The 10,899-nt window shown below is 52.8% G+C and overlaps 1 long non-coding RNA gene across 1 annotated transcript; it reads right to left on the minus strand.

Moving 5' to 3' along the window:
- Positions 1-1,302: 1,302 nt before the first annotated feature.
- LOC113950474 lies at positions 1,303-10,069 on the minus strand. Its single transcript, XR_003528744.1, has 3 exons — positions 9,097-10,069; positions 7,508-7,725; positions 1,303-3,504 (listed from the first exon to the last, which is right to left on the minus strand). It is a non-coding gene; the product is annotated as an uncharacterized LOC113950474 (long non-coding RNA).
- Between the last annotated feature and the right edge of the window lie 830 nt (positions 10,070-10,899).

Consider the following 10,899-nt stretch of genomic DNA (forward strand, 5'->3'; position numbering starts at 1 on the left):
CCCAGGGAAGTGGTGGACTCTCTGTCCCTGGAGGTTTTTAAGAAGAGACTGGATGCAGCATCAGTGCTGTGGTCTGGCAACCACTGCGGGGTTGGATCAAGAGTTGGACTTGATGATCTCGGAGGTCCCTTCCAACCCAGCTGGTTCTATGATTCTATGATTCAGATGATCTCTGGTGTGTTGGTGCAGAAGTGTTCTGGTCCAAGCCCAACCTCGAAACTGCCACTGCCTTTGCTTTGTAAGGCAGGACACATCCATAGCTGAGATTAAAAGCCCAGGGGGTGAAATCCCAATGCTGCATCCCAACGAACTCTTTGGGACCTGATGGAAACAGTCCCTGAAGGAAAGTTAATCCGTGGATGGTCAAAACTTGATGCTTCCAAGCCCCCCTGGGTGCTCCTGTGGGCAGCCAGCTCTGGGGTGAGCGGGGCTTTCACTGGCTCTCTGTGGAAGGCTGCAAACTGAATTTCGATCTAAAAAGGAAGTTTCTAAGCAAAGTGTGGTTTAGTTTGTGTGCCACCCACAGAGACTATTTCGAGCAGAGCCAACAGCCCCCACAGCCTCCTGCCCTGAGATGGCAGCACCTGAAGCCACACGAGGTGATTCCCTGCCATGGGGGGCTTTAGGGGAAGCTGCACTGGGGCAAGGGGCTGCACAGGGCACCCAGAAAGTGCTGCTTCATGTCCTTTTTTAGGCTTTTGGGGGCGTTTGTCTTCTTCTGTAATAAATAGCCCAGCTCAGTGCAGCGGCTGTGCTGGTTCTGTGTGGTTACAGCACATGTGGGGTGTCTTCTTGGGAATTCCTGTCTGGAGTCATTCCTTGTGTATGGTGATGTCACAGCACAGCCCTTCCTGGGGAGGAAGTCACCCACCTCCCTTGCAAAGGGAATAAATGTGTGACAAAGGGTGCTGAGGGGTGAAAGTGCACAGAATGAGACCCAAACCCCAGGGGCTGGAGTTACCTCAGCACATGGGCCACCCTCGGCTGTGCCCTCCTCACCCTGAACCCTCAGTCAGCCCAGACCATTGTGCAAATACCAGAGTGAAGGTGAGCCTCTGCAGGGTCTGGAGTCTGGGGGTCCACACCACTGAAGCCTGGTGGATCCCAAGCCCTCTGCCACCACCAGCTCCCATTCAGAGGTGTTTTCCTTGGGCAGGACAGAGCTCAGAGCACCCTGAACATTTGCAAAAAAACCAGAGCAAACCCACAACCACCTGAAAATAAGACTCTGGTTTGCAATCAAGGGTTCCTCTGCATAAGGGGTGAGAGAACAAACATTTGTGCCATAAATTCAGCGTGGAAGATGCTTCCAGCCATGCTGGATCACCCCTTACAGCAGCAGCTTCCAGCCAGCACCTTCGCTGCCTCCCAGAATGGGAAAAGCAAAACCAGCAGAGAGAGGGAAGGGCTGAATGAGGACAGAGACAGCCTGAACACCACGTGTGGAAAAGAGTTTATTGGAAGGAAACATGATGATATTTACAGGGATAAACCCAGCATGTGATCAGCAGAGCACGGCAGTCCTGGCCCTTCACCCTTCCTTAAGGATCTGCCCAGTCAGGTCCTTCTGTGCCCGCTCAGGTCTGTCTGTCCCACTGAGGACAGAGGAGCCCAGCGTGTCAGTGAGGCCAGTCCCATCCTGTCCCACTGGGGTAATTAATTTTTCCATAGCAAAGTGCTCCCAGCAAACTCACCCAGGCTCTGGCAGAAGAGCAGGGAGAATATCCAGCTGCACATCCGCCCTCACACTCCAGGGAAGCAAAGTCCCCCAGCCCCCAGAAACACTTTCTGAATGTTTTTCCCCCTGCCACCTTCTCCCTCTGTTGCTGTCACCTCTGGCTGCACCTGCAGGGATCAGGACAGGCCATGGAGGCCTCAGGGACAGCCACAGTGTCACAGTGTCACAGGGCTGAGGCACAGCTTAGCGGGGAGTTTATGCTTTGAAATGTGCGGAAAACATTAACTGCCACTTCTTTCTCCTTTTTCAAACACATCTGAACACGAGGCATCAACTTCAAGGTAGAAAATTCATCTCCCCCATGTGAAAGTAGAGGTTTACATCTGAGTTACTTATACTGCTGGGGATAGAGGATTGGGAACTTCAAGAACACTGTTCAGGCAGCTTCCTTGTGAGGTTTAACTTCAGAGGAGTCACTTCACACCCCCTCCCATTCCCCTCTTTGCAGCACCTGGGTCTGGGTGCTGAGCTCAGGTGACTCCAGCCCTGGGTGACTGAACAAACACAGTGTCAACCAACAGGAACAATTTGCAAACAACTGAGCAGCAGACAAATGTGCAAATGTATCTGGTGGCTACTTCTGGATAATGAATGCATAATCTATCCCGACTCCCTTCCCTATCTGCTCCTGGATAATGCGTCTGTGAGCCTGAGTCAGGTTTATAAATGGTTGGCAACGAGAAAAACAGGCTGTCTTTGAGCCAAACATTATGTTCAGCAAATAAGGAGCAGTTTTGCCATGGACAGCTGCTGTGAGAGCCCAGTGTCAGAATCCCTCCAGTGCTCCAAGATTCCCATCCTGCCTATGTGAGGTGCAGGATGCAACAGCAGACTTTTGCCTCTAAAATTTAATTTTATGCCTGAACTGCAGGCTCAAAAAGAGCAATACTGTATTCCTTCCCCATCTATCTGCTCATTAGAAAGTGGCTCTTACATTTATTTGGCTCAACTGCTGGGAATGCTCCAAGGAAAGCTAATTACAAGGTCATTGCAGTAAATTGCATTTGGTGGCATAACTCTGAGTCACTGGTTCAGGGCGTTTTCCCCCTTCCAGCCCAGAGTAACTCATTTAACAAGCGTGAAGGAAAGCAGAAAAGAATTTAGGGATTCTCAGTGCATGAGACTTAATGGGGAGCCAGCATTCCCAAAGTGCCATGAGGTTCTGTGTGTCCCAGTAGAGGTAAGTTCTCCTGGGAGCAGTGACAAACTGGACACCAGAGATTTTCCAGTCAGTTTGGGAAGTGAGGCTTACTGGCCACGCAGTCCTGGAGCAGGGGAAGAGGAGCCTGAAACCATTTGGAGGCTTCCTAGGGCTGCCCCTGCAGGAGCAAATTTCCCCCCAGGAAATCTGGTCTCCATCCACTCAACTCTTTGGGAAGCAGAGAAGTCACTTCACTGTGTTGGGTGGCCAAGGTGCCAGTTGGAGTGATCCTGCTGCTGGCTGAGGAGTCTCCAGTGCAGCTCCTCACCCTGCAGGGACGAATTCCCAGGAGGAAGGGGCTCATTCCTCCTCAGTGGTGTGTTCTCAGTGAGGAAAGCTGCAGGTTGCAGTGCCTGGGGGATGCTCCTGTGTGGGCTGGTGAGGTGGTGCAGACCCTGAGGGGTGGCTCCTCCGGCTCAGCCATCTCTCCCCACGCTCCCAACAGATCCATCCTCACGCTTTCCGGATGATCCTTCCCGGTTTCCTCCAGTCCCTGTACCTCTCCCTGCGCACAGAGTGGACCAGGGGCCTGGAGAAGCTGGAGGGGCTGGATCTAGTGGCATTGCTGTGGAGGAACAAAGTGAGACATCGTTACTGGGGTGAGACAGAGCTGGGGCACAGCTGCTGCGTCCAGGGCAGGCTCCTGAAAGGACGGGGAGTTTTGCTTCACCACCACTGGTGCTAAGAGAAGGGCCAGTGCTGGATCCTGCCACAGATCCTGATGCTCAAGGTGCCTGAGCTGCAGCCCCAGGGCTGAGCCTCCCCTGTGCACCTGAAGTGGTGGCAGGAACCTTCCCTGTCCCAGCTACTGGAGGTCTTGGGAAGAGCTGCTGAACTTCAAGTGCACAAATGTGAGCTCAGAACCCCCCTAAACAGCCCATGAGAGCCCCAAGGTCTGTCCCCTCTCTCCAGGTAGGTCACTGAAAACAAACCCCCTAAAAGCAAACAATGTGCAGTCCTGGTTTTTCTTTGGGATTTTGCCACCCTTGTTTCAGTCCATGTTCTCTCAGGGGGGTTATTCTGGATGTGAACCAATCACTCCATGAACCAAACATGCCATGAACCAACCTCAGCCGTGCAGAGATGCCCAGGACAGTCTCATGGAGCTGGCTGGGCTGCAGGACCAGCAGGGCTGCGTTCACCCCAGGCTCTTCTGGGACGACTGAACACTCCAGCCCACTTGCCCTGGGCATTTCTCCTCTCTCCAGGCACTGTGTCCCAAGCTCTGCTTTCCTTCAGCCCTCCTGGCTGATACCTTCACTCCCCATTTTCATATCTGGATTTGCAAAGACTGCAAAAGACTGGTACAGCAAATGTGCAGGTTGTGCTGCCAGTGCTGGGGGTGAGGTGGGGCACAACAGTTCTGGAGGAACTTGGAGTGACATTCATATGGAGTCCTGTCCCCACCCCTGCAGAAAGGGCTGTGCCTTGGTGATCTCTGGGTTTGGTGATTGGAGATCTCTCCTCTTTCCAGATCCTGCTCAGAGATCTTCCTCCTGTGATTCCCAGGGACTTTGTCAATAAACATTGTCCAGAGGAGGCCAGAGGGTACTCTGAGGGCTGAAGGAGAGCTGGAGGTGTTCAGCCTGGAGAGGAGAAAAAGCTCCAGAGAGACCTGAGAGCCCCTTCCAGGGCCTAAAGGGGCTCCAGGAGAGCTGGAGAGGGACTTCGGATAAGGCAGTGGAGTGACAGGACAAGGGGGAATGGCTTCCCACTGCCAGAGGGCAGGGCTAGATGGGATATTGGGTAGAAATTCCTCCCTGTAAGGGTGGTGAGGCCCTGGCACAGGTTGCCCAGAGAAGCTGTGGCTGCCCCTGGATCCCTGGAAGTGTCCAAGTCCAGGTTGTACGGGGCTTGGAGCAACCTGGGCTGGTGGAAGGTGTCCCTGCCCATGGCAGGGGGTGGAATGAGATGAGCTTTAAGGTCCCTTCCAACCCAAACCAGTCTGTGATTCTGTGATCTAAGCACTGGAGGAAGGGAGACCAGGGAGCAGAAGTGCCTTGGGATGCCAGAGGAGGCTGATGAATGGAGGCAGGGGCGGGGGAGCTGCCAGCCACTCCAGGAGCGGAGGAAGAGGGAGCTGTGGAAAAGCTGTGAATGTGAGAAAAAGCTGCCTCACAACAGAGCCTGTTACTATCCAACGGCCACAAAAGGATCTGCCTGGGCTGAGGCTGCAGCCAAGAGAGAGCACTCTCATGTCCTAATTAGCCTGCTGCTTTATAACTTAATTTCCTAATTGGTTTTCACGTTAATTACTTCTAACAGGCCGGGGAGGTGGCAGCTCAGGCCCTGTGGCAGGAGATGGAGCTTCACCTCTACAGCACTGGCCCAGCTCCAGGCTGTGCTGGGAAGCTGTGCCCTCACTTCCATCTCATCCAAGGAGCTCTGCCTTGCTGCTGCCTCAGGGTTAAGCTCTTACAGAAGGGTTTTGAGTGGCTGCCTTGGCAATGCCTGTAAATCCTTCCTAAAATACCCCTCAGGTCACAGATCACACCAGTGCCCTCCTGGCTGGAGGTGGCACCCACAGCCACTGCCACCAGGGCTGAGCTGAGCCAGGATGGGTGTCCCAGGTCCCTGCTCTCACCCTGGTGCAGGTGCTGGGTTTGTGCTGTGCTGCTCCTGACCTGATGTGAGGCATCAGGAAGCTTTATCCCGCTGCTGAGCCAAGGCTTGGACTCTATGGACAGCCAGGCTACAGATGTGGCAACCATTTCTGAGCACTTTCCAAGCCCAAGACTAGACTGAAGGGTGAACATCTGGCTCCAGCTGTGCTCTCCAAGAGCTGGAAACCTGGCCTTGTGGGCTCACCAGTCAAGAAACCTCAGCATTATTAACTCAGTGGGGGGGTGTGAGCCCAGGCTACACCAGAACCAGGGTGTCCACACAGGACAAACTTAATTCCACTGAAAGGATCCCAGTTATCCTGTAATTTTCCAGTTCTCTGGGTCACAGAGCTTCACCTGTTTATGGAGCAACATGTGAAGGATTCATGTGACACGGACAGACCTGGTGGCTCTGCTTTCCCAGGCTGGCTGAGGTCAGCCAGAGGAGCAGCAGGAGCAGGGACAGCTCAGATGGAGAGGGCTGGGATGCCTCCAGGGTCTGGGGCTCTGCACAACTCATTTGGCTTGGTTCCACCTTCCCAAATGAGGCTGGGTGAGGTGGAAGCCCCTAGAGATTTTTGGATTTGGTGGGATATCTAATTCCCTTAGGTTCCCTATAAAGAAACCCCCCAGTCCTATGACATTTTCCTGGCTGCTTGATGCAAGTATTTTGGTGGCTTCTAGTAAATCAAATGAGTCCATTAGGTTTTCTCTCTTGCATCAGGGTGCCCCAGAGCTCAGTGCAAGTTGTGTCCCAAGTCCTCCCTCCACTCTGCCTTGAAGACAGTGATGAAATCTGCCTCTGACCTCAATCAGAAGCCAGCCAGCCCCTTCTCTTTCAAGCTATTTCTGCACTGTCTCCACCCATGGCAGTGTTCCCAGTGCTAATCATTTCACTTGTACAAGGTGCAGCTCAGCTTTGCTGGTCTGGAAACCCAGCCAGTGAATGTATCCCTGAACTGCAGATGAAGAGGCTGGGAGCTGCTGGCTACTGATTTCCATCAGCCCCAGGAGCTTCCTCACTCCACTGCTTTCCCTGGGGGGTCTTGTCTACGGAGACACCTTTGGGGGGTGTTTGTGCAGCACCAGGCACAGGAATTGCTGCTGGGAATGAAGTCTGTCAAAGGATTAGGATGAGGAGTGAGCTGTGAGCTCACTCGAGCTGCAGCCGTCAGACCTGGAGCAAACTGGGTCACTGGCATCTTTTCAGGTCCAAGGCTACGAGGTGTCGGTGTGCCATGGCCTGAAATCTGGCAGGAGGTGAATTTTGGGTCCTGGGGTGCAAGTCTGTAATCACAAAGCTGATGGAAGCTGTCAGGACATCTTTCATTACAGGACCCCGACACTGCTGAGCCAACCACTACCCCAGACACTGTTACATGTGAGCGAGATGTGAACAGAAGCAGAGCTGAATTTTAAGGACATGCAGCATTTTTTGTTTATGTCCTTATTTCTCCAGCTCATTTTTGTTGTTGGGCAGAAAACAAGGGATTGGTGTAGTGGGCACAGCCCAGAGAGTGGGAGGAGACAGAGAGATAGTGACATGCACAGTAGTGATTTAACATGAAATACTCTGATTGCAGGAGTCTCTGGAGGTTTGTGCCTCATTGATGAATATCATGCATGAACTGTAGCTCCTCTGCTGCCCACATTTTTCTCTTCCAGGTGAGGTGTTTGGGAACCTGAGTCACAGCAAATATGCTGAGTTACAGCCCATTTCCACAGGGAAAAAAACCCAGTTACAGGCATGTTTATCTGCAAGTGTGTCAAATGCACGGGATGCTCAGACAATACAGGCTCAAAGGATTAACAGACCTTAATCCTCACCCTGTATATTAATGCCCAGCAGAGCAGACAGACACACACACATCTATAAGGACTGACACACACACACAAAAGACAACCTTTCCCCCCAAAACACCCCTGGGCTGTGCACCTTTGGGACTAGAATAGGCATCAACTCACCTCGAGGACCAAACTGGACCCGCCTGCTTCTTTGGCTTGGCCATCTGCTTCTGGTACTCCATCCAGCCACTCACCAGCTCGTGAAGGATCATCACGTAGAGAAGGAAAATAAGAATCCTGGGATCCATGCGTGGCACCTCGGGGTCTGCTTCATTGGGTACAGGTGACATTGGCTCGGGAGCAGCCGGGGGGGAGCAGCTCCTGCGGCTCGGGGGGAGCTGGAGGGATGCAAAGGTTGCTGCTGGAGAGCAGCCCGGCAGGCTGGGCTTTGTGCGGAGTGAATTAGCGCCGGAGAAATCCCCGGGGGGATCCGAGCCCTCTGTCTATCGCCGTGAGGCAGCACAAACACGGCTCGGAGGCTACGGACGCGTCCTCCCGCGGGGTGGGTCACATCGCCGGGGGCTCCGTCCCTCTCTGTCCCTCTCCCTCGTGCTTTGTCTGCATTACTCCGCAGCCATGAGCTTCCCACACTTTTATTGCGGGAGCAGCCCCCCCCCCCAGCTTTGGTTGGTGGAGGGGGAGAGGTGGCTGCTGTGCCCGCACACCGGAGAGGGAGGGGAGGGAGGGAGAGAGGGAGAGAGCACTGTCTGGCTGCAAAGAATAAATCAAAACCCCAGTCAGTAATTCGGGATTCTCCAAGCTGTCTCTTCCCAATGTCTCAGGATTTTGGGATGCACCGAGCCAATGCTGGCTGGGAGTGTTACTGAGTATTTTGCAGCTGAGAATTTTTTTTTTTCTCCTCCTCGGTGTTCTCACACCGTTATTTTGTTTTCCTCGTTGTTGTTATTCCTCACCTAAATCTTCAGCTGCTCTTTCCCCCGTGGTGAGGCTCTGACGGGCCCCTGATGTGCAGGAAACCTGATGCCACATCATCCAGTCTTTCCACACCAGGGCTCCTCTCCTGGCCCTTCCAGCTCCTTCTGTTTAGAGGTGCAGGATTTGGATAACTGAGGTCTGGTTGTGCCATCAGATCACAGAATCATGGAATGCTGTGGGTTGGAAAAGGCCTTAAAGCTCATCCAGACCCGTCCCCTGCCATGAGCAGGGACACCTTCCACCAGCCCAGGTTGCTCCAAACCCTGTCCAACCTGGCATTGGACACTTCCAGGGATCCAGGGGCAGCCACAGCTTCTCTGGGCAACCTGTGCCAGGGCCTCCCCACCCTGAGATCCCCTCAACCTCTCCCCTCCTTCCCCCATGGACCTGTGCCTGGAATTTCTAGCTGGATAAAAGCAAAACCCAGCCTTGTTTAGACATTTGTATAAACCAAGCAAAGAAAATACCCCCAGGAACATGTTTCTAAGACCATCTTGCTCAAAATTCATGTTATTCCAGTTCAATCTTCCCATAAGTGAAACAATAAGCTCTCAATAAATAACTGTCAGGAGAAAACCTACCTGTGCTTAACAGAACTGTGCCAGTTGGGTGCAAAAAAAGTGCCCGGGGAGGGGCAAACCCAGCGACCCTCATGATCCTCCACAGCTCCTGCACAAACATCAGGACCAGTGGGCTTGCTCTCCACGTGCTGGGGAGTGGGATCCAAGGGCAGGTGTGACACTCCATCCCACACCATCCCACAACAAACTCACCACCAGGAAGCTGCTTCTCCCCCAGCCAAGGTTACATCACTTGGGGGTTTAACACTCGAGGTCGGAGGTTTCTCAGACGCTTCTGCCCTTTGTGAGTGCAGAAAAGTGTGCAGAAGTCAGACAGTTTATAGTTCTCTGTGAAGTACAAATCTAATACACATTCAATGCTAATTACATGATACATCTGCACAGGAAATAAACCCAAGGGCAGCACCAACATCCCAGATAAAGCTGCGCCTCAAAGTGCTGTGTGACTTCCCTTCAGCCAACTCCTCAGGAGTCCCAAAGTGCTGAGTAACTCTCTAAACTGGGAGGGGAAGATCTCATGGATGGGAGTGAGCGAGTGAATGAAACAAGCCAGGACTGGAGGTGTTCTAAAAGCTCCGAAAATGGGAATTCTTGAGGTTCTCCATGGAAGGATAGTGGAGCCGTTCCCATGGCAACGGAGGCGGTTGCCAGGCTGCAGGCAATGGGTTCCAGTGTGTGGTACAAGTCCTACATGGGGAGGGATTTCAGGCTGAGGACAACACTGAGATTTTATACATATGCAATTTTTGATGAGTAAAGCCAACGTGACTCCTTTGTTCCAGGGGGAGCAGCTTTTCACACAGACTCAAAGGAGAGAAATTACCAGGATAAGAGCAGCAGAATAACTCAAAACAACTCACTCAGGCTTGTGAGAGATGCTCCATCTTTGGAATAAAAATAATACTTAATACTACACAGGGCAGAAAACCCAAAACTCGTGAGTTACTGTGAGAGCCCAAAACACAGCAGCTGTTTCCAAACCGTGACTAGTCACGAGCAGTAAGTTCTTTGACAAATGAGTCAAAAAAATTTAGAATTTGGAGTGATTACAGCCCATTTTGGGAGGGCAGAGCAGGGTGGGACTGGCCATGTTGCTGAGGGACCCCCTGTACAGGGGGTACAGGACCCCTCTCACAGCTGTGGGGTGCCCTGAGATCCCCCACAAAGCTGTTGGTGTTTCCCCTCTGCCCCCCAGCCTGGAGGTAGATTTAGATCAGATATTGGGAAGAAATCCTTCCCTGGGAGGGTGGTGAGGCCCTGGCACAGGTTGCCCAGAGAAGCTGTGGCTGCCCCTGGATCCCTGGAAGTGTCCCAGGCCAGGTTGGACGGGGCTTGGAGCAACCTGGGCTAGTGGAAGGTGTCCCTGCCCATGGTAGGGGGTGGGACTGGATGGGCTTTAAGGTGACTTCCAACCCAAACCAGTCTGGGACTCTGTGATTCCATAACTTCAACCCAAGGGCACAGCCTTGGTGTTGTGCTGGAGAAGTCTGGTGGGAGCAGAAGCACCTCTGCAGATCCTCCACTTGCTCAGATCCTCTCAGTGGAGCCCAGGAGCATTTTGCAAACTCACCGTGGCTTCCTGAGCTGGGAGCAATCAAGAGCTGGGCTGTTGCCTTGTTTGATAACCATCAGTACACCACAGATAAGCCAATAAAATGTGTATACAAGGTTATCACATAACAGGCACCTGCTGAAACAGAGCTCACCTGCAGAGCAGAGCCTTGATCTGCTTCTCCAGTTGTCCACTGCTGTAATGAAGAGCCAGGACTCCTCAGGGCCATCCCCTCTCTCTCCTGTTGCTTTCAGACAATTCCACAGAAATGACAAGTAGGTCAAATCTGGCTGAAGGCCAAGTGAAAGGAGTGGCATGGAATAAAGTTCCCCAAGCCTGAAAGGAGAGGGAAGCAGGACCTGAGGTGGTGTCAGAGAGCCTGGAATTCAGGCAGGCTCTGAAGAACAGGGAATGAAAAGCAGGCTCTGGGATACAAAACATCC

This window comes from Corapipo altera, unplaced genomic scaffold (genome assembly GCF_003945725.1).
Source record: "Corapipo altera isolate COAL_440 unplaced genomic scaffold, ASM394572v1 268, whole genome shotgun sequence".
In the NCBI taxonomy this organism is placed as follows: Eukaryota; Metazoa; Chordata; class Aves; order Passeriformes; family Pipridae; genus Corapipo; species Corapipo altera.